Source organism: Echinops telfairi, unplaced genomic scaffold (assembly GCF_000313985.2).
Source record: "Echinops telfairi isolate 266 unplaced genomic scaffold, ASM31398v2 ScPeMD7_3533;HRSCAF=4204_0, whole genome shotgun sequence".
Lineage (NCBI taxonomy): Eukaryota > Metazoa > Chordata > Mammalia > Afrosoricida > Tenrecidae > Echinops > Echinops telfairi.
This window is the reverse complement of record NW_022107431.1, coordinates 67,922,391-67,947,815: the sequence shown is the minus strand read 5'-3', so window position 1 is coordinate 67,947,815 and position 25,425 is coordinate 67,922,391.

The following is a 25,425-nucleotide window of genomic DNA, read 5'->3' as shown; positions in this document are numbered from 1 at the left end:
GGACTCTGAGACTCATTCAGTTTCTTGTTCACCAAGGATTTTATTTATTTGTTTGTTTATTAGTTTTGGCCAAGACAACCATTCATTGAGAATCTCAGCAATTAAAAGCAAAAGCTTAATTTTCCCCATGGTGATGAAGAGATTATAATTCCTCCTCATATTTTATTTCTTTATTCTGTAATCAACATGTTTTATATATCTCAGGCAATAAAACTGCTATTGCTCTGGGAATGGTATTTTACATTTTAATAAGCTTTCTTTTAATATATTAGTTGGGCAGTATTATAAATAGACCTCTTCTTCCTGGGAGACTGGGAAGAGGATCAACCCTGATTACTTGAGAAAAACAAAAAAACTCGTGTGGGAGGGAGAATGGAACTATACTCACAAAGACAGGAAGGGCTTTCAAAGCATTCATAGGAAAAATGAAATTAAAAGACAATGGAATATTTCTTGAAAATTTCTGAACCTCTCTCACACACACATTGGTTTCACAAAGGATATCTGTGCATATCTTTGCTTCAAATACTTGCATCAAAACATAGTACATTAAAAACACGTTCTATAAGAATCTGTAACATGGTGGCCATTGACTTCTGCAACAGCCCAGGACTGAGAAGAGAGAGCCGTGGAAGTGGCACAGGGGGAAGCTTGCAGGCACACGGTCCTTGAGATGGCATTCGGCATGACCAATTGTCTCAAGACTCACATAATCTGGAGAAATTCTTTAGCCTTTATTTCCAAGATTCCTCAGAGTGAACTTGAACTTACAATCTTTCAGTTAACTGCTGAGTGCCTTACTCACGTGCACTACCCAGGGACCATTCTTGCATCTTCTTTCAAAGAAGCCCTAGAGATTATTAAAGAAATTTAGTGCCTCACACTGCATAGTTCAATGACTACTGACTCTTCCTGCTAATTTTCCTTTTCTCTTAGAAAGCAGGAAGCATAGAGCACAGATAAGAAATAAACAACTGATAGAAGGTAAACTGCCAATTAGATCCCTTTGTTGGTCAAAGAAGATCAATAGGAAAGGGTGATGAATAGTTAGCACACAAGGGAAGTCAAGGGAAGCCGATTCACTGATTGTAATACAGTCATCAGATAATATTCTGCAGAAACAATGGCATTTTTTAAAGAATTCAGCAGCCAATATTAACTATGCTTAGTTGGGGTTTTAAGTGCCACAGTTGCCTTCTATTGTAGTAAAACTTGCTTTCACAAGAGGGATTGGGTTGTATGTTAAGAGTGGGTACCTGGGGTTTGTAAAGAACAAAGTTTACCAAGGTCCAATCAGCCTGTTTGATCATAAATGTAAAAGTGATAAGGAGGTTTGGTGTAAAAAAGAATGAAAATAGTCAAAACATGTTAGAAATGGAAGTCACAATACAGGAACACCCAAAATAATAAAGTAAGGGCCGCACACTCTCTAGACTAAGTGAGCAGACTACAGCCACAAGTACAAGTCTGTTTTCACTGTCAATAGTGTTTGACTGGAGCACAGGCACACATTCATTTGTGTGTTACCTTTGGCTGTTATCGAACTACAAGTGATGGGCTTGAATAATCTGACACACCCTATTGCCCACAAAGCCTACATTAACTTTTTATGATTTCCTAGTTTATGCTTTGCAGAGGATATTTGCTGCCTTCTAGGCTGAATAGAAAAGGGATAATAGGCAAAGATGCCAAAGAGAGAGGTGAATTTGGAAAGACCAAGAGTTATTATTGATTCCTTCCAAAGCTAATGTATCCAGAACCCATTGCTTACAAGAAACCTTAAATGAGAAAGGCCTCATCGTCACATAACTATAGAGGTCAAAAAGACCCTGCCAACAGACTGCAAGACATCCACCTGCATGCCCATTCCAGAGGCAAGTGATGCAAAAGAGTGCGGACATTATCAAATAGTCTTACAGAACCAAGTAAACTTTCGTTAAAGAAACTTTAAAATGATTGCAGTGCATCCACCAGTAATGACCGGAAATCCGCCTAGTTTCAGAAGAGGGCAGGAACAAGGGTCCTTATTGCTGATCTCAGCCGTATCTTAGCTGAAAGCAGAGGAGACCAGAAGCATATTTACCTATGTCTGATTATGCAAAGCCATTTGACTGTGTGGAATTATGAATCACACTGAAAAGGATGTGAGCTCCAGAACACTAATTTGTACTCAGATGGAACCTCAGCTCAAAGAGAACAAGGGAGATATTCCAACAGAGCAAGGAGCTACTGCACCATGGAAAGTCCGAAAGTATGTGTGTTGGGGTTGCGTCCTTCCACCATAATTACTCAACCTGTATCCTGAGCAAGGAATATGAAAAACTGGACTATATGGAGAAGAATGATGTATAAGAATTGGAGGAACATTCATTAAAAATCTGAGATATGCAAATGACCTTGCTTGCTGAAAGCAAAGAGGACCTGAGACACTTAAGATCAGAGACCACAGCCTTCAATATGGATTGCACCTCAATGTAAGGAAACACCTGTCATCACAACGTAACAAGTGTGTAACGCCTGGAGATAAGATTGAAGCTATCACAAATTTCATTTTGGGGGGATCCAAAATCAGTGCCCATGAAAGCAGCCATCAAGAAATCCCATGATGTATTGCGTTGTGCAAATCTGCTGCAGCTGATAGTGTGAAAAGGCACATAAATCACGCCAAGCATAAAGGCACCCCTGACCCAAACCGTGGCACGTTCGCTAGCCTCCTATGCATACAAAAACTGAGCAATGAATAAGGAAGACCAGAGGGACAATGTCTCATCTGAGTTACAGTGCTGGCAAGGAATATTAAAAGTACCTTAGATGGCTAGAAAACCAAATTTGCCTAGGAAGAAGTACAGCCAGGATACTCCTTAGAAATGAGAATGGCGAGGCTTTGTCTCATATACTCTAGTCATGTCACGAAGAACATGCCTTCTTAGAAGGATATCCTGCTTGGTCTAGAAGAGGGTTAGTAAAAAAGAGGAAGCTTCTCAAAACGATGGTCTGTGACAATGAATGCAACAACGGATCAGATGTAGAAACAAATGGGAGTATGGGACACAACTGGACCGGGTTTTCTCCTGTGGTGCACAGAATGGTGGTAAGCGGGAATCGCGCCACCGTACCTGACCACAACGCTTCGCTCCGTCGCGCGGAGTCTGACTCATGGACGAGGAGACAGCATGCTGCTTTTGGGGGATAGTCGCACCGATGTTTAAGATAGAGTGTTGGAGACCCAATTTAGAAGCTTTTATTTAGAAACCAATTTAGAAACCAGAGCAAAGAACCAACCCTCCATTCTTAACAAATATCCCCCTTCTCATAGCATTCAGAAGCACCGTGCTGCCTGAGGTGGGCTTTCAAAATATGGGAAAGCACTCAAAGATAATCTAAATTGTCCTCGCTAGCAATGTGTAAGCACGAAGTGCCACGGGATGGTACTGTACAGAGCTGTTTTCAAATACTGCTTATCAGTCAATTGACTTCTTAAACCAACCCACTGGTTGAGCTGTTTTTCTTTCCGGCTACTGGTTTCACTCTCCAGGAGGGAAAGGAATAAGGAGAGGGGGGAAGGCAGCATGGGGAGGGAGTAATCCTCCTTCATGATGTTTGGAAACTCATTGATGTTCTGAAAAATTGCTTTTTAACCGTGAATCACCTTCGCAATCCTAGGCAAATGCAGCTGTAGAATGTGAAGGAGGAGCTCCTGAAGAAGACTTTGCTGTGCCCCACCTAAGTTTAAAGCACCGGTTCGTATTTCTACTTTGCAAACATTTTCCTTCGAAGTCTAATTCAATCACCGCTTCCCTGAAAACATCCAATGATTCTGTGATGCCTATTAAATTAACTTTCAAAATTCTCAGCTGAACCGATCCTAACCTGCTCTAAGTGGTCTGCTCCTGTTCCACCCATTCCATCACACCCCTTGTGCCCCTGCTTTGCTCAGCTAACTGGCTGGTCAAACCCTGCTTATCGGGAGTGCTGGTCTGGGTCTGCTCTTGACCTTTATTTCATCCTGCAGACTCTGCAGTTTCCCTTCTAAAGGTCATCCTCCATTCCTTCAAATCCTGACTTAGCGTTCATTTACGTCAAAAATGTTGCCATACTTTGGAATTATCCCTTTCAAACTATCCACTGATCTCCTCCCACTTTTTTGACTTGAGTCGGTACTAAAATGAATATCCTCATTTTCTCACTTTCCCCCAAATAAACCAGATGGCCTAAAGGTCAAGAAAACCCATGTCAGAAGCCGACCACCTGACAAGGAAGGTAAGTACAAGCTTACATGTGCTTCCTGAACAATTTCACCTGGGTTTCACCACATTTTATTACAGATTAGTACGTAAGCATAAGCAAGCCCGTACTTCCCTAGTTTATTGAGTATCCTAAACTGCCTCACACACACAATCCTCCCCTCCCTGTCCATGGTACTCAGCAGAGTGGCATGCGAATCACAGCTGACAGACTGACAGGCATGCAGCCACGCTGTATCATTCCCCACTTCTCCCGGGTATATTTTCTCTCTATTTCCCATGGTTTTATCTGCTTAATGCTTTGTTGTGTTCTCTCGAGGTCCTAACACATTGCGGAAAATGAGACACGGATATGAAATCATTATAATAGAGGCACTTAGGCATTTTGCTGCAGGATTTTGGATTTAAACAATTTTTCGTGTGTGTGCTGTTTTGTTTCATCATCCATCACCTTTGATAGGAAGCCATTGCCTCTGCCTTTTCCTGATTTGCACAGGAGCCCAGTAAGATATTCTCAGGCTGATAGACATATTCAGCCTCTTGAAATAAATCGGTTCCATCAATATTGGTGATTGCAAACTAATTCAGATGTGTTTCCCTGCAAACTATAGAAGGCTTTGTTTGAACCTCATGTCAGATTATCCACATTACTGTGATCCATGGCTGAGATGGGTACTGGCTTCTCAAAATATCTTTTAGCTGTTACCTATAAATGCTTGAAAGAATTCACAAATGCAGATACCTTGTTATGCATGCCGCCTTCTGAAACTGCCTCTGAGACTCCAGATGGCACAGCAAGAGCTGTACAAGTGACAGATGATGAAGTGTATCAAGCCACATAAATTAACCTCATCATGGCCGTGCTATCGGATGCCACGGGGAAAGCATGAGGACCGAGGAGCAATGGCACTATATTACCCACAGGGAGGAATTTACAATCCATCTGGGGTCTTCCATGGGAGGCTACAGGAACCCCAGATGGCCTGTGACTATTGAACATTTGTGTATGCAGGGGTACTTTAATCTTTCTGGAAATTAACTGACACTTTGGTCAGGAAGGATGCATTAGCCAGCGCCACCGTCACGTTTCATTCAGCTCAGACACCCTCTGAATAGCATTAGTGGAAATGTCCCCCAGGCTTCCCATGCCAGTGCACCATGATGGCTTCCAGGCCAAAAGAGTAAGTGAGGGACCTGTTTCCTGGATGCGTTTCAGCCCAGGACTAATGAAGCTGTACCGTGTGGTTTTACTAAGTTCTGCAAAGACACCCGGGGACAACACAGGGGACAGAACAACTGCCCACTATAGAGTAACAAGAATATTCAAGTGACTCACAAGCAACTGAAGAAGGCATGGAGATCATTTCAGAAGGATCCTATTTCTCTAGAACGAAAACTGGGGTTTAGATCATTCTAGCACCGCTATTCTAGAAGGGAAACTGCTTTCTGCTGTGCAGCTCTAGAGAGCTACTGCTACAATGCCAAGCTTGCAGAGAGCATATCAATCGGTTCTTACAGAGGGCTAGCTGGTGGGGCCAAGGAGAAATCATGGCAGTAAGAAAGTGTGAGACCCTGTTCAGGAAAAGGGGTGGGAAGAGACCAGAGATCCATTGGGTTGAATACCTGATGTTCAGAGAGCCTGATGTTCAGGGGAGCAATCCTTCAGAATCTGGAAGAATGGCATGAGAAGCCTGGGTTCAGTTAAGAAGTCAAGAACCACGATGATCCCTGGAATCACAGAGAGCAGAACTCAGTAGGCTGCATCATCAGTGAGAGCTACTCCTTAGAACGGTAGGAATACATAAAGCCACTGGAGCCAACAGGAGGGTGAAATGCTGAGAGCATAGTTTCATAAGGTGGGCACAGTAGGGTAACAGCCTGAAACTGAAGGAGTCCAGCAACCAGAAGCCAAACCTTCTGGGGGGAACTGAGGGGTGGAGTTACATTGATGCAAGGTTGGCCCTGGGAACTTGGGCCAGAGCTAAGTTTACAGGTGAGAGCTTCAAGTCAACTCCACTGGAAAGTTTCTTCTTACAAGCAGGGTTCAGTTAGAATCCTCTTTTTGCCCCCATAGTTGAAGCTTACCCTTATCTTCCCGTTGTCAGTGGTCTCTATTTTGGTCTTTTTTCGATGGCAGTCATGAGTCTTTGAGGGCAGGAAATGGCGCAGAGTGAACCCTGAAGAAATCCATTGTGGAGGACCTGTTCTGTTGGCGCTGCACGTGCACATGGGCTATGTGCAAACTCCAGGCACCCGTCAGAGGCTTAGGAATGCGGCACACTCACCCTCTGGCAGGAACCTTTCCATGGGCCCTACATTGATCTGTGATTGAAGAAGACACACCAGACACCTACCTAGTGTCGGCAAAGTGAAAGCCTTTAGTATTATTCACGGAAGCAAAGCATAAACAGTACCAAATTCTTACACAAGGTTGTGGACCCTTTCTTTTCAAACTTTTCATTTCTTTGGGACATGAGATTATTCCTGTTTAATGGGGAAAGAAACTATTTTGAATAATTAGCTGTTGCCACTCTGCAAGGCCAATGTAGACCCCAATGCACAGCAGTAAAATGATCAAAGGGATGAAGGACAAAGTTGAACACAAGGTCTTGTGCAGAAGGGTTGGTGTAAGGGCTGCCCAGTGACCAGGAACTGAACTGCTGTGGTGTCCTGGGCCCAAGAAAGAACACCATGAATGCGTCAGGGCCAGCCTCCTTTTTGAAAAGATAACATTTTATTGTGTTGTAGGTAAAAATGTACATAGCACAGAAGGTTCCCTTGCAACAATTTCTATAAGTATTGCTAAGTGACCTTGTTTACGTTTTCAACATTTGTCAACGTTTTCATGATTTTCATTCTCTTTGTTCCATTTTCATTACTCTTGTTTCCCTGTTCCCCTCTTCCACTCTCATTTCTGCTTCAGGTTCGAGGCTGGCCTTGGGACTCACATGTGTCTATTTGTCCTGAAGGAGCATGTAATGACCATGAGTGACAGTGCTCACTAGTGGAAAGGAGACCTCTGGGAGAGGTTTCAGTTCCGTCTAAAGGATAGCTTAGAGCCATAGTCCAGATTGTCCCTCTAGTCTCAAGCAGTCCAATAAGTATGGTTTGTGTGTGTGTTTTAAGAATTTGACTTTTTTCTACCTAAGTCTCTCCCTTCTATCTGCCTGTACTTTTGAGAATTATTGTTGTTGTTTGTTTTAGGGTTTTTTTGTGTGGCTGTTCTACTACACTTTTGCCTCGTCTTCCCTGATGGCGTTCTGGGGTGACTAATCATATGATCACTGGCAAATTCACCAGTTGCTCTGTAGGAAGAAGCTGAGGCTGTCTGATCACAGAAAAACTTAGAGTCTCAGAAACTGTATATATGGGTCAGAATCAACTTGATGGCAGTGTGGTTGGTTTTTGTTGCTGTTGTTTTCCCTAATATATCTGGAATGCATTTGCTTTTTCCACCTAAATGTCTTCATCTGTACTCATCCTTCTACTCTGAGTTTAAGCCACTATCCTCTCTCCAATGGACCATTGCCCTAGCCTCCTCACTGCCCCAACTCGCCTGCCCTGAACAGTCTCTCTCTATCCATTTCATCCCCGTCCCATCCTGATGCCCAGCTGATCTTCCTGACACAGCTGAAGCCAACTGCTTAAAGTATTCACTTGGCCTCCCTATATGCTTAAAATGAAGTTCAAATGCCTCGTTCTACCTGTGAGTTGCGGTGAGGTGCCAAAGATCACCCAGCGAATCCTATATTAAGGAATGAAGTCTGTTCTAGCTCTGAACCAATGGAGGCCTTGTTGTGCTTCTCAGGGGTTGCCTTGTTCCTGACGTCTGTCTTTTCTTCTTCTTTCAGACCTGCATGACCCAGCCATGACTTCTGCCACAAGTCCTATCCAATAGGAGATGAGAGAGCAGTGGGCAAAATGAGGAAAAAAAAAATGTTTCTTTATGATAGTAATAAAAACATCAACAATGGAGAAAACAGAGTCAAAAGGGGAAGATGAGATAAGTCTGATTTTGGTCAAACGTATGTTTATTACACGTGTATGTTGGTATGTTTTCTTTCTTTATTTATTTTTTACAAAAGTGTCATCCTATACAAGGGTGACTTTACAATATGCTTTTTTGTACTGGTAACAGCACATTTTGATGACCAGTCCATGTTTATCAATACACATTCCCAGAAATTATTTGTACATTTAAAAACATGGTGATTATCTGCTTTATGAGAGAAAGTAGATTTTCATGCAGGATGATGCAAAGATCTTTAGTTGAAGATCCTCTGAGCTTTTTTGAAGCCCTATCTGGGCTTCTTAAATCTGGTCATATAAAAATTAGCTTATAAATGTATATACTCTGTTGATTTATTAATGTGACTATGTCCTTTAAAAAAGCCACTAAAATGTAAATCAGAGCTCCTTTTGTTATTCTATAGATGAAATCTTGAATGCTACTTATCTTTTTTGGGTTCTCAATACTCAGGGTTGCTGACTTGTTCCTCTCAATGCACTTGTTTTGCCCTTAGGTTCTTATTTACTCGCATTACTAAATAAGCTCTGTTTTCCAGAAAATTCTTGTCATGCCAACTGATTTGTCTTTTAAAAGTCATTATTGTGAGCCTAAGATTCCAGTTGGGCAAAGTAAACAAAGGCAGTTCTTTGAGATTGTAGAAATTTTTAAAAAATGTTATGAAGTTGGTTTGATTCATAATTAACCCTTGTGCACTGGGTTAGAACTATGCTACATAGCTGTGACCTATCAGAAATAATTGCCAAGTTTTTCTTCTAAGGAACCTCTGAGTGAATTTGAGCCACCAACCTTTAGGCTAATGGCCCAGTCCTTCATCACTTGTGCTACTGAGGACTCATGTTTTGAGTTTAAATGGCTATCATCTGGGTCATTTAATCCTGCAAATAGGAGCTCCAATGGTGTCATGGGTTATGCGTTGGGATACTAACTGCAAGGTCAACAGTTTGAAACCACTAACTGCTCTGTGGGAGAAAAATGAGACTGCCTGCCTCCATAGAGATTTATAATTTTGCAAAGGGGAAGTTCTAGTCTGTCCTCTGGGGTCCCTGTGAGTTGGAATTGGCTCAATAGAAGTGGGTTTGGGTAGAAACCTTGAAACCACAGTTATTTAGTGCCTATCTCAATGCTTGACATAAAGGTTGGTGACTTATAAAGGTGGTCCAACACAACACTTCACATAGCAGCCAAATACACCCTGTATAAATCCACTCAATCCGGTCTTTTCTTGTTATGTTGGATATAAGGCAAATAGAAACTGAGACACTTGTAGCCAAAGGCTTCCTAGAGAGAAGAGTGTATGTATAAGGTGTAAGAGAGTGAAACAGAGAAGACATCAGGTAGGAAATAATAGACTCTGAGGGATTGGGAACAATGCTCCAGTTCTCTCAAGGTTGGTTTGTTACAAGTTTATTCTTTATTTCCCACAGCATACACAGTCATTTCCTGTTTGACCTCAGGCCATGTGGCAAGCTCTTTGTTCCCTGAACGGCCCTGGTTGACAGAATTCCCCTGCTTCTCTTGATCTGTTGCTTAGACTTTTCACACCCATTTTCTGCAGGAGTTCTGGCAATTTTTAAAGTACTTCTTATCCCTGTTTACTTGATGGGAAAAAAAGGATCAGAAAATAACTATGTAAATTTCCAAGTATAAATAAATAATAAGCAAATTAAAAACATCCAAGTCCATGTCTATTACAGTTTACCATGCTTTCAACAATGTGTATCATATTATGTTCATCTACTTTAAGTTGAAAAACTATTTATAATCTATTAATAGGCACAAATCACAAAATAGGAATGGGATAGATGGGCCTAAAGTTAGTTACCAAATGACTGACTATATGTCTTTATGGCTCACCATCTAGGGAGCTAATTGGAAAACACCGTGAAGATAGGGTTGAAAACTATCTTTTCTAAAGTACTTTATATCCTTTTGTGAAAACCTCAATTAAAATTAGGCAGGATTCCAGTGGAGTGATTCCCCCCACCCCAGTAAGTTATAAGGACATAGTTTTGTACTTCAAAAGAGAAGTTATATATATATAAATTAGAGTTCAATCACTCTATAAGTAAATTTCTACCCTGAAGTCTCCTAAGCACTATTATAGTAAAGTTTCTTCTCTTGGAGTTAACCTTGGACTGGGATGGTGCTGGAAGAATAAAGGACTTGTAGATTTTGCACACATCAGATCCATCCTGAGAGATTCTAAAACTGTGCCCTTCACTCAGCTGGCCATTTTTCCAATGCCAAGATTATGTCAAATGTTTTCATGTAAATTCTGAAATTCCCATCACAGATTTTGTGTGCTAAGCCTGACTTTAGTCGGTGTCTACAGAGCACTGTCTTTATGTTCACAGAGAAAATCTCGGGTACCTCTCTTCATGTCTTTAGAATAGACCAAGAACACCCCATTCATTTCCAAGTGCTCCTCTTGTTCCCATTAGGGAGAATTCATGCCTATCTCATGCCCTCGATGTTCCTTGATGTCTTTACAAGTGCCAAATGTAGGCAAATGACAGCCTGGGGAGGTTAGAGACTTCATTGTATATCTAAAATCATGATGCCATTGACCTCCACATCTCTCACAGGAGACAATGGGTAATATCATTATCTGCTTCACCATTAAAATGAACCTAACACTGTCACCTAGATGTGTTAGTTTGGGTAGACTAGAGAAACAAGTCCCGGGAGACTCATATGTGTATAAGAAAGATATTTATATCAAAGAGTAATTGTATATTAAGAAAACATCCCAGCCCAGATCAAGTCCATAAGTCTGATATTAGCTCATATGTCCAATACCAATATATAAATTCCTCTTCAGACTCATGTGACACATGCAATGATGCCAGGACGCAGGAAGATCACAGGCCAGTAGGTGGAAAGTCTTGTGGATCCAGTGGTGGTGGAAACATCTCAGCGCTGGTGTATGACTCCACATGGCTCCTCCAGCTCCAGGGCTCTGGCTAGGATCAGTGTGGCTCCATGTGCCTTAGTCAGTAGGAAGACGAAGCAGAACGAGTGTGTGTCCCATCACCAGGAAGGAAGACATGAGTCTCCAGAATCCTCAGAAGTCCATGCCCACAAAAGGCATTACTTGCTATGCCCTGATTGACAGGCTAGACTCCACCCCTTCACTCAAGTTGACAGATTATGTAAGTGCCATAGACCACCCCTTGTCAACCTGACACTCTTACACATCTCTTCAGCCATACATCATTTTAACAATACACTGATAAAATCATAGCTGTACCTAACAGGATAAAACTAAAAAGCATATAATTCAATATGTGGCATCCTTATTTAAACATAATATTCTATAAGTGAACAAAACAATATTCTATGCTTAACAATTGAAGTTAAATGAACACCTACACCTTCATCCTATAATCCTATGAGCATATATTCCCAACTATGAAAGTTTGTAAGCCAGCTACTTCAGGCATTTATCCTCCCCATTTGGGGGAATCCAATTTCTATACTGACCACTTACATCAACCCAGTGCTCTGACCACTTACATCAACCCAGGAGACAATCATATTCTTTGATGTCAAGAATTTTCATTCCAGTTGGAACCTTGTGAATCCACGTCCATTAGCAAAGTCAAATCAGGACAAGCCACCCATGAAGTCAGGAGCAATATGCCAGTTCACAGGCTCAAACACCTCTCTTCATCTGGTTGGATTCTGGTCAACTCAATGTGGGCTGCCTCACTTAGCCTCACCAGGGTGCCCACTGGCTGCCTTGCCTTTAGAACATGCACCCCATCACAAATTCTCAACAACCCTAGCCTCCTTGTGCTAGGTCATGAACTTCAGACCAGTCAACCCACTCTTGCTTTCTCCTCTAGTCCTTGTAAACCAGGCCCATGGGTGTTAGTGGACAGACTCAACCCATCTCTTTATTACTGTGCTTCTCTCACTTCCACTCAACAAGTGGATCCAGGTGGTCACCCAGCAAGCATTTCAGCCTGTCTACAAGCTCCCTATAATGTTGAATCCTACAGTGCAGAGTTCCTTTCATGGCTCCAAATTTTTCCAGCTTCTGACATAAACCACTAGTTCACAACTCAAAAATCCAAAGGGTTCTTTTTTTTTCCTTTCAATCTGTCAACAGCCGCCTAGGGAAGTCTCTTCACCTTTGAATGCCCTGAGCACTCAAGACACTGGATGGTACTTAGCTTTTCCTCGCCTTCTTTGCAGGCGTATCCTGCACATATTTAAAGATTCAAATTTATGGCTGAAGGCAAGTGGACTTACAAGCTCTCTATTTTCATACTCCCGAATAATCATTTCTATCAATCATATCAACAACAATGAGCAGAGTCAAACAGTATAAACCTAGTACAGCCAGATTCTAAACTTTTAAATCAGTCAAGTTCAATCCTTATCAATCTTATCTTAATCCTTATCTAAACTCTTCCATTGATAGGAAATATGGTCTTGGGCCTCTGACTGAACCAAGCCAGTGTCAGGCTGTCTTACAGCCATTTTGACTAAGCACACCTGAACATAAACTTTCTCATACACCCACCCATATTCAAATTTCTGGCACATGTTCAAATACCATAAATTCTGACTTTTATATTATTTTTCTTACTTTCCTATTCTAAGTTCATCTGTTCATAGACTTTTTCAGTATCACAATAGGGTGTTAACATTCTCAGGGATATTTCCATGTTCTGAGACTTCATGTAATGTATGTGTCTGGCTTCTAGAGCAATCATAATGAGAAGATGTCGCTCTTATGATTTCAAAGGATTTTCATGCTATCACTCATTCATTCTACTTTTTAAAAGCAACTTGCTAGCCTGTGCCTAGAATGTGTATGAGTCGAATTTATTCCTTATCATTCATGTGTCTCAAAGCAGCCTGGAGAGGTAGGTGCCATGATCCCCAGTACATTTATGAAGAAAACCAGAAATATATTTACTCTGATGGGATCTTTCCATTCCCACATCTATTTAAGCACAAAAATCTAAGTGATAGCAAATTTGTTCTCCTAGGATGAGACTTTTATGAGTAAATGTACACTGTATATTGATTTGATGGCACAGTGACACTATTGGGTAAGTTTGGTGGTTCAAATGTACCAGGGAAATAGATGTCCCCACAAGGATTTACACCTTCAGAAACCCTATTTAGGGTTGCTATGCATCAGAATCTACTAGGTGGCAGTGGGTTTTTTTGATTTGTGTGGTAGTTAAACCTTAGCTCTAACTGCTAGTAAGTTCCTTACCCTGATATGTCTTGGATAAATTGGCAAGAGATTTTCTTCCAACTCAATTTATTTATTTTGTATGTGTTTATATGTGTCTGTATAACAGGTGACACCACAGGTGGCTGGCCAGACTATGGGTTGAGTGGGCTTGTGTGGAATGACGACTCATTGCCCATCACTATGACAGAGGGAATAAACTCAGGTGATACAAAACATGACCTCGTAGTTTCAACTGGAACTAGGGAGAAGCATGGTCACCTAGAATGGTCTGAGGCAGGGCAGAGCATTTCCATTATAATTCACTTCTACTTTTAAAGAGCAGCTTCCTAGCCTGTGCTTCTAATGCCTATGTGTCTAATTGATTACCCATCATTCCGTTTGTAAAGAAAAATCTCTATTGAGATTTGATCTTAGAAAGACATTAAGAGCCTAACTGTGCAGAATAGCTTGCAGCTCATTTTTGTTGTTCTGAGAACAAATTGGTGATTTCACTGTCCAAATAACTAACCGACCATGGAGCAAACCTGAGAGCTTATGTATTTGCTTGTTTGTTTGTTTTTGAGTTCTTTTTTTTTTTCCTGAAAGGGTAATTAATGTTGTTATCTTTATTTATCAAAATATTTAGAGTAGGAAAAACAATGGCTATGAATGGCCACAGAGAACATTACTCTAAACGTAGACAAGAAGTTGCCAGCTTCTTTCTTCTCCTTTTATTATTTACAATTACATTAACTACATTTCCTTCTATAGTGCTATCTAAAACAATGGGATTGGTACATCTCTCAGATATGGCTGTGGAAAGCAGAAGGTGCCAAAGGAGCCCGGCGGCCCCAGGCGTTGGGCAGTGAGCGCCTTCAGCCCTGCTGTTTGGTAAGAACAAGATAAGGCTGCTTGCTCTCACAAAGATTTGCAGTATCAGAAACAATATATATAGATGGGCGTTATCTTATGAGTCACAATGAACCAAATGGCAATGTTTCATGTGTTTGTTCATTTAGGGGGGCCTGGGGTTTGGGGTATATTGATGAATTGAAACCATTTTGACAGCAATGCATCTGGTGTTTTAGTTTGGTATAATTCCACTTGGGAAAAAAAGTTATTCCTTCTATGATTTCCACCAAAATAACTAATAAAGTTTGTAAGAATAAAAGATCACTGATTCTCACTTGTTAGCCATCATATTCTTTACAAAGGCAGCCCTCAGAAAGGATAGAATAGTGAATGATTTGTTCATGTAAAAAATGTGCTCTCACTAAACTATTTTTACTATGATTTTAAAGAAATTCATTCTAAAATTACATCTTGGTGATTTCCCAAAGTGGGAATCAAGTGAACAACATAAAATCAAATAATTTAGAAATGTCTGTATTTCTGAGGAAAGAGCAAAACGGACTAAGGGCCATGCCTGACACTCTCTGTTTTTGAAAGAAGAGGGAGAATTCAACTCCACTTCTGCCATTCCAAGTAATTTCACTTCACCACAATGGCTAAGACACAAATCATATATTTACTTAAGTAGAACATGTATTTCCATAAATCTTTAATATATACGTATTTATGTATAAGTATTGTTTACAAAAATTATCTATTTCCTTGAGATTTAAATTATCTCATGCTGGTGGTGTAGTGGTTACAAGTTGGACTACGTTCCACAGGGTCAGCAGTTTGAAACCGCCAACTGCTCCTCGAGAGAAAGAGCTTTCTACTCCTGGCAAGAATTACAGTCACGAACACTGAATCAGCATCCACTAGATGGCAGGTAGTTTGAGAGATGCATCTGAGTGGGAAAAACAATGCTTTCTACTCCAGTACAGAGTTGCAGTCTCAGAAACACATGGGACAGTTCTAGCTGTCCTAAAGGGTCACTGTGCGTCTGAATCAACTTGAGTGTTTTGTTTTTGCTTTTATTCCTAGAAATAAATATTAAACATCATATCCATAGGAGTTTATGATGGGTGTAAATAGTTAATGGTTAACTATTAAATAGTAATAGTTAATCCTCAGCTGTTAACCAAAAGACGGGTGGTTCAAATCCACTCAGAGACACTGTGAAGAACAATTAGCCAATGACAATTCTATGGAGCACAGTTCTACTCAAACATACCTGTTGAGTTAGAGTTCCATTAACAGTAACTAATTTGTTCCTTTGTTTGCTTGCACCATATATGCTTATTTATGCATGATTTGGTCTTCAACTGTAAATTTCAAGGAACATTTTACCTTTAGGAAAATAATTGGTGAATTTGTCACATTTAGTAGGATAGGATAGTAGGGTACTGAACAGAAATGAAGGTAATTCACAAATCACAGCCTTGTCAACCCTGTCAGGTTTTTCTTGTAATCTTTTAAAATTATAATTCCTATATAATAGCCATGGAAGTTTTAGCCCTTCACAAGCCATGGCCTTTAATCAGTGTTGACTAGTGATGCTTAAGCAACTGCCATTGAGTTGATGCTAGCTCATAGTTACACTACACAGGACTTCTGAAGCTGGAAGTTTTTGTGGGACCAGATAGCTTCAATTTTCTACCACTGTGTGGCTGGTGATTTTGAACTGCCAACCTGGTGGTCAGTAGTCCAATACTTACTTACCTGACAGCATCATCAGAACTCCTTTTTAAAAAAAAAAATCATTTTATTAGTGGCTCATACAACTCTTATCACAACCCATACACACATCAATTGTGTAAAGCGCATTTGTGCATTCATTGCCCTCATCATTCTCAAAACATTCTCTCTCCACTTAAACCCCCGGCATTAGGTCCTCATTTTTCCCCTCCCTCCCCGCTCCCCACTCCCTCATGAACCCCTGATAGTTTATAAATTGTTATTTTGTCATATCTTTAATGATGCTGAGAAGTTTAAATATGTAAACTTAGGATTGTTGGAAGGAGAAGAAGGTCAAGTGCACTGGTTATAATCATCAATTCTTGGATAAAAGAGACCCAGTAAAACTTGTTGGCAGATTATTTGCCTTTAATATTTTAGAAAAGGAGTATGAGCACATATATTTAAATGATGTTTTCCTTCTCTTTTTTTCAGTGATCAAGTGCATTTTTCTGACTTCTTAAAGATTTATCTTCCTACTGTGTTCTTGTTAGTAACCTTGATTCATATTCTTTGAATACACAGTAGCTTGTTGCAGATGACCCAGGAATATGATGTCAGCCAAGAAAAACCAAAAATCTGCATATTGAGAATTAATTGTACCCATAGTCACAGAGTAGATATGACAGCCTTATGCATTTGTACTATATTTTAGTTTTCCCAATGACATGCTTACAAATACATATTTATAAATACACCCTATTTATAGCAGTTGTGAAGATAGCAACTTAATGCCATAAAATAACAATATGAGGCTTAAACAAGCCATTACCATTACCTCCATTTCAGCTAATGATCAGCTCCTTGCCCCAAAGCATTTGCTTATCATTATAAGCCATACCCCATTTATGCTTTCTGCTCTGTTTAAGTATGCACACCTGTGAATATTTTATTTAGTAATAATTTAATATTCTGAAGAAAATAAAGTAGGTGTATTGAGCATGCCTTTATGAAATACACAACTCTCCCTCAAATACACATAGACACACACACACACCAGTTCTCAGGGAAAAATGACCCTCCACTTTGTAAATCACTGTTTAAAAGGTGACTGCCATTAATGAAAAAGAGATTGCTGGCATCTGAATAAGATATTGCATTATCCATAGAAGAACTTGAAGAAAGAAAATGCCAGTGGCCTTGGGATACATAAAGTACCATTCAATGACTTCAAAATTAAGAAAAGATATTCAGTAGAAGAATGATTGGTTCATTAAAAGCTATAGCATCACATTTGGGCCATGATTCCCCCAATGATGGATTAGAAATAATAACTGAAGAAGGTGTCTGGGCTTTTGTGGGACCACTATCAAGTAGTGTTCCCTCAGCTCCAAAAATAGGAGAAGTCAGAAAATCTAGCAGTTGAATGTGTCTATTTAAAAATATGATAATTAATTAAGAAATTTTTGAAAGATGCTATAAGGGAGGGGGAAAGAATATTAGCACATGTCTTATAAAACAGAAGGACCAAATTATTGCCTCATACCTTTGGCTTTGTGATAAATGATATCATCAAAGGCAGACAAGAAATGTTTTGGGTTTCTTTGTTTTGTTTTATAAAATGTCATATTTTTATGAATTACAATAATAAATAAGAAAATATATCCTTTATTACTTTATTATCCCTATAGTACTTCAAAATGAAATTTTATATTTTCTTGCCTTTTTACCCAAAGTTTACTGTTAAAAAGATAAACAAGGGGCCATCTAACTGAGATACAACAAAGCCCACATGGAAGAAGCACGCCAGCCTGTAAGATGACAAGGCGGCGAAAGGGTCAGGTATCAAGCATCAAAGACCAAAAAAAATCCTAACATTGTGAATGAGGGGGAGGACAGAGTGGGACCCAGGGCCCATCCGGGGGAAATTGGACATCCCCTTGCAGAAGGGCTGCAGGGAGGGGTGAGGAGCAAATCGGAATGCAGTGTAGTAACAATGAAATATGCAATTTTCCTCTGATTCTTAAATGCTTCCTCCACCCCACTACCATGATCCCAATTCTACCTTACATATCCAGCTGGACCAGAGGAGGTGCACTGGCACAGATAGGAACTGGAAATACAGTGAACCCAGGATAGATGAACCCCCAGGACCAGTGGAGGAGTGGCGATGGCGGGAGGGTGGAGGGAAGGAGAGGGAGAAAGGGGGAACAGAGGACAAGGTCTACATGTGGCTTCCTCCCTGGGGGACAGACAGAAGAGAAGGGAGTGAGGGAGATGTTGGATGGGGTAAGATATGATAAAATAATAATAAATTATAAATTATCAGGGGTTCTGAGGGAGGGGGCAGCAGGGAAGGAGGGGGGAAAACGAGCTGACACCAGGGGCTCAAGTGGAAAGTGGGTGTCGTAAGAATTATGAAGTGAACATATGTACTAAAGTGCTGGACACAGATGACGTATGTACAAATTGTGATGAGTTGTATGAGCCCCTAATAAAATGATTATTTAATTTAAAAAAATATTGTACCAATATAAAAACCTGTTGCCCTGAGTACATTAGGATAAGTGTGTATTATAACAAAAGCTTTTACTCAAGAAATCTATTGTGTGTGTGGCGGGGGACATACACACTCACACAACTCCTCTGGTCCTATATTATTTCCTCATGTAAGGGAAAGTTCTTAGTAATTATTCTTTGAGAACATGTTTTCAAAAATTCTATAAAATATATTTTTCTGTGCACAGCAAATTGGCGCTGATGGGGCAATTGCTAAGCACATGGCTGGAAGCAGAAATGTTGGTTTGAACTCAACCACCTGTGGAAGAAAAAACCTGGGAGCTCTTCCCTATCAAGATTAAAGCCCCGAAACAAAACCTGGTACAAGTGAGTCGATTATGAGTCACAGTGCTCCTGTAGATCAGAGTAGAACTGCTCGCAGGATTTCCAGGCCTGGAATCTTTACCAAGAAGAATGAATTATCTTTCTCTCTTAGAGTGGCTGGTGGCGTCAAACTACCAATCTTTCACTGGTAGCAAGTTATTTTAACCACTGCACCAACAGAACTTCTTCCATGAAAATTAGAACCTAAGAAACGCTCATGGTCAGGAGAGACCAGTTCCTGGAGAAGGACATCATACTTGGTAAAGTAGAGGGGCAGCATACATAGGAAGCTCCTTAACAAGATGGACTGACACAGTGGCGGCAACAATGGGCTCAAACATAAGAACAATTGTAAGGATGGTCCAGGACTGGGCAGTGTTTTGTTCAGTTGCACACGGGCTCATTATGTGTTGAATCCAACTGTACAGCCTCCAGCTACAACAAGAAAGTCTATAGAACAGTTCTACTGGCTCATACAGAGTATGGATGTGCTGGAATTGACTCAGCGTCACAAAATAACAATACCCAACATATGCAGCTCTTGGATAGTACAAATAGTTAAGCCCTCTGCTACTAGCCAAAAGGTTGACATTTCAAATCCACCCAGAAGTTTTGCAGAAGATAGGCTTGATGGTCTACTTCTCAAAAATCACAGTCGTGAATGTCCGATAGAGTTCTGTTCTGTTCTGCACACACGGGGACCCTATGAATCACAATAAACTCAACAGCAACGAACATGCAGCAAATATGACTCAGATTCCATTGGTATAAACGTCCGTTCTTCAAGAAAATGATCTAATTATATATTTGTCCTTGTTCAAGAGGGGAGATTAGAGTTGACTTTAGAATCCTTACAATTCCATTTCTAAAACCTGATAGCATTGCACGTACCCACTCTTTATTTGTCCTTATTACAGAGATGCCCCCTGTGTTAGTCTGGGTAGACTAGAGAAACAAATCCAGGGAGACTCATATGTGTATATGAAAGAGCTTATGTACAAGAGCAATTGACCATTGGGAAAACACCCCAGGCCTGTCCAGACCAAGTCCATAAGTTCGATATTAGCTCATATGTCCCATACTAATCTATCGCTAACAATCTATCTCACAAAACACATGCAATGATGACAAATGTAGGAAGATCACAGACCAGTGGGTGGAAAGTCTTGTGGATTCAGTGACAGTGGAAGCATGTCAACATTGGCATGGGTCTCCACATGGCTCCCCCAGGTCCAGGGCTCTCACTGCCACCAGCATAGATCCATATGGCTTGTAAGTAGGGAGTCTCTCAGGGTGTGAGCTGAAAGACAGGTGTCTCCTGCCTCCAAGGAGGAATACTGGAGTTCCCAGAATCCTCAGGAGAAGACCATGCCCACACACAGGCCTCATTGACTGTATCCTGATTGCACGCTAGACTCAACCCCTTCATTATTAATCCTCTCAAGTCCCAAATTGACACCAGATTATGTAACTACCACACCTCCCCATTAACTCCTAAAAAAAAATTTTTTTTCATTTGCCTACCAGACAAAATTTCCAAGAGTAAAAAGGCATAGGAGTTTCCATGTACAGCATTTGTTTTATCTTTTATAGGGAAAAATTGTATTCATACTTTAAATGACCAAAGGCATAGTTATCCCAAATCTTGCATACTGAAAATGTGGCCATCATTAGAAAATGTCAGCTCAATAAACATATAATAAACCTAGAAAGGTATCAGAGTAGAGTTTTATCTGCACATCATTTAGAGCTGAGGTTCTCAACCTATGGGTCACGACCCCTTTGGGATCAATCGACCCTTTCACGGGGGTCACCCAACTCATAACAGTAGCAAAATTACAGTTATTAAGTAGCGACTAAAATGATTTTATGGTTGAGGGGTCACCACAACATGAGGAACTGTATGAAAGGGTTGCGGCATTAGGATGGTTAGGAACCACTGGTTTCGAGGCATATTTAAATATCACTGCTTTTCACTGCTAAATAAAGGGACCAGCGCCTTTATTTCAGTCTCACAATTTATAGTGCTGAATGACTTATCTTCACCTTGGAGATCAGCCGGTCCTTACCTTGAAACAAAAAGTAGTCTAGGGAAAAGCGATCTTAATTTGGGGGAAACCATTAATAGGCTTCACCTTGGGGATTTAGTATAAAATAAAGAATAGGCTTCTCAGCAGCCCCCAGGTAGAAGCATAGTCTGGTAGGCACTTTATACCTTCTTTTTAAAAACTCACTGCCTTTGGGTCAACTCCAATTCAGAGTGATCCTGTAGAACAAGGTAGAGCTGCCCCTATGCGTTTCTGAGACTATAATTCATTACCAGAGTAGAAAGCATTGTCTTTCTGTCAGAATGGCTAGTGGTTTCAAACTGCTGACCTTGCATTTAGCAGCCCAATGCATAATCACTATGCCACAGGGCTTCTTAGTCACATCATTAATGTCAACCTAGATTGAACTCCTTCCATATGTGATATAAGATTTTTACCTGTAGAAGATGATGCTGAGATGGTACTGAGAACATTCTGCCTCAGAAATGTTTTCTACTCTCTGAATAGCGAGTGCATTCCTCTGGATGAGGCTCTGCTCAGCAACAGCAGCAGAGCTGAAAATAGGTCCCCTGGAACCAAATGAGATTCTGTAGAAAAAGCACAGAAACCAGGATGGAGAAGATGAGCTCCACATGGAGAAGATGGAACGTTTTATGCAAATCCAATTTAACATGTTGCTCCGTTGTGACCTTCCCATCTGATATAATGGTTCACAGATGGGATCTAGAGATTATATCATAAAGCTGTGGGACGAATGATAGCTATCACCATGACTCCTCAGACATACAAAGGATGTAAATCAGGGGAAAAGCAAAGTATCACCAAAACAGCTATTGTATAGGCACATATTATCAAGAAAAGGCAGCATGCCTTAAACTTCTTAACATTTTAATAACCATCACATCATAGGTCACTTTATTTTGATGTAATAATGACTCAAAGTCTCACTGCTATAGCAATTCATAGTCTGTCCCAATGTCTAGTAAATCATTGAGTTTTAGTTTCCCAAATCCCTTGTTTCTTTACCATCCTTTTCAACCTTTGAAAAATCATTCATTAAAGATTTAGTTATAGATTTTTTTTCCTCCTGATACCACTTAGTGCTGGGAAACAAGGGAATTATATATCTATATGTATCAAGAAAGCCCCAAAGGTTAATCATATGTTATACATACATAGGAAAAGAGCTAATAAGTGCCAGAAAGCAATTCCTCAGAGGTTAGCATGAGTTTTAATTGTGAGGTAGTTGGATAATTAAATACTAACAGACAGTGGGAGGAAGTTGGCAAGCTTGTAAAAAGAGCCAAAACAGCACATGGTGAGACAATAAAGGAAGAACCTTTAACTTGCAGGGAAAAAAAAAAGAAAATTCTCGGGAGGAAACTTTACCCAAAGGAGACTAAAGGAGAAAATAAGACATGCTAAGAAATAGAAATTATCCGTTAGCTGTTTCCAAGTTCCGTGAAAATAGAATGTTTTCTCCATATAAAGAAGAGTTGGGGAAACGCTGCAAGAATTAAGATTGGCAAATGTCTTTCTGTAACTAAAGAAAAGGGAGAAATCTTCATTAAATTGTTTTCTCTAGATATCGCTATATAAAGTCAACTGCAGAAATGAAGAAGTAAAGGAACTGAACAGAGGAATTCAAATAGAGCAGAAGCGTAGGAAGTATTGTCATGAAAGTGCAGGATTTGAGTCGGGAAACAAAAAGGGAAGCACAGGCCTGGCCTTTTCAAGCCTAAAGACCGGAACAAAAAACCCCCAACCCAAAGTCAAAAACCAAAAAATCCAAGGCAAAAAAACGAAAGAAGCAAGAAACAAAAAAAAAAAGATACAAGGAATACAGAATTACCCATGATCAACCGTTTCAAGAAGCAGTATCTGACCAAGAATGGGTGGTATTGAAGGAATACGTTTAAGCTGGGTTGAAGGAATGGGCAGAAAATACACTAATTCAGGTATTGATGGACTACCAACTTATATAGGTCAAGAAACAGGCATAAAGCTGGAAACACGGCTATGAAATTTGGGGGGCAGCTACCTGGTTGTGTTAGGTTGAGTGGTCTACAGAAGCAAATTCAGTGATGGTTGCATGTGTGGAATATAGGAAGCAATTTGCATCAAGAACTGGCTAATATAGATGTAGAAATTGGTAAGTCCAGTCCCTTTCAAGTAAAGCTGCTCCTGACTCGAGACAAACAGGGAGTGGGATGATGACACAGAGACAGTGCAGGGGAACAGGCTGGTGTATGCAGAGGTCTGAATTTGGCCAAAGGCATCAAACATCGGTAGGGTGTTGACAGCTCTGGGTATCAGCCGATGCAGCTCCGGTAGAAGGCAGAGTCAGAAAAATGAGTTACACTCTGTTAGGTCTCTCTCCTAAACAGCCACAACTCACAAGGAGCTGTCATTAGGCTGTGACCCAATTGAAAAGTTGGGCTCTGCCCCTACCGTTACCCAAGAATGTCTAGTTGACATAATCCCTCACCAATACACTTGCCAAACAACTGGAAGAGATCAATATGTGTGGCCATTACAAAAATAAAAATAAAATAAATAATGGAACCCAGCAGAAGCTGGAAATGAGTGATCAATGTCTTAACATCACATGAAAACAAAGTTTGCTGAAGAGAATTCAAAAATGGTAGCAGCAGCACATCCATAGAAAAGTAGAAGGCATACAAGCTAGATTCAGAACGGGTCATAAAATGATGGATCTCATTGCTGATGTAAGATGGATCTGGGCTGAAAGCAGAGACTATGGAGAAGACATACATGTTTACCGACTATGCAAAGGCATTTGATTATGTGGATCATAATCAATTGTTGATAACATAAATAACATTGCAATGAATGGGAATTCCAAAGCTCTTAATTGTTCTCAGAACCTGTATGTAGACCAAAAGTCAATCATTCAAATAGTATAAGGGAGAACTGAGTAATTTAAAATCAGGGAAGATGTACATCAGGATTGTGTCATTTCATTATATTTATTCAATTTGCATGCTTAGCAAACTATTCTGAGAAACTGAACCGGATGAAGGAAAACAGCAGGATTGGGGGAGACTTGTGACACACATGTGACACTCACTTGCTGTAAATAAAGAGGACTTCAAGAACTTACTGAGAAATATCAATGACTTGAGCTTTGAAGTATGCAACACATCACAGCATACAGAAAAACTATATACTCACAACTGGACCAATAATCATCATGATGAATGGAGAAATGGATGACGTCAAGGATTTAATTTTACTTGAATCCAAAACCAACACCTGCAGAAAGAGCAGTCAAGAAACCAAGGGACATATTACATTGGGCAAATCTTCTGCAAAAAGAAAAACAACTCTTTAACGTTTTGAAATGCAAAGACATGACTCTGAGGACTAAAGTGTTTTGTTGTATTGTGCACAGAGTTGCTATGACCCGGTGTTGATTTGATGCCATGTAAAAACAACAACAAAAATGTCTCATGGACTATAAACTTTGATTATCGAAAATCCGTAATCTTTTGGTTAGTTTTCCTTTAGAATTTAATCGTGGGAGATATTTAACACAAAGCAGGCAAAACAGTCTCTTTCCCTTCATAATAAAGTTGCTTAACTACAGAACTATGAATGAACACCTTAAGATTGGACAAAGTATGATGAATGGGAATGACTCAAAGGGTCTCACGGTATATGTACACATGCTGCTAAAACAGCCACATGTAAAGTGCTCTGGCTACTAAACTATGGCCAAGACAATGATACCTGAATTAGTGCAGGACAATTATCCTCATCCATACAACGTCTTCACCTCCTGGATTCTAGTTTAAATGCTATTTTGTTCTTTACGAAGTAAAGAACAAAATAACTTAGAGCTTGTAGCCCAAACCACTTTCATAAATAATATACATGAGGTTAGAGAAGTTTGTGAAAAAATGGAATTGAAAAACAATGAATTTTCCCATGAATGTTTTAAAGCTCCCTCATAAATCTACTCCTAATAACAGGAGTCATAGTGGTATAGTGAGTTATGCATTCGACTACTAGCCACAAAGTCAGCTGTTCAAAACCACCAGTCCCTCTGTAGAAGATAGACAAGGCTTTCCAATCTCATAAAGTCTTGGAAACCCACTCAGGGGCATTTTCACTCTGCCCTAAAGGGTCATTATGAGCTGGAGTTCATTCTATGGCATTCTATGGAGTTTGGCTTTTTTTGGTTTAAACACAGAAGCAAAACTCACAACTTCTATTTCAGCACAGTTCCAAAACATAAAGGAGGGTTTCTTGCATGTCTTTACAATAACACAAATGTATCATCTTTTCTTCACAAAAGTTGATTTAAAAATAAGCAAAAAATTGACCAGTCAGTTATGTAGCAATGGATCTGGAAGAAAATGCATTGAGATCACTGAATGGAAAAATAAAATCAAAGCTCTTATTTAACTGAAGAAGTTTTTGAAATAATGA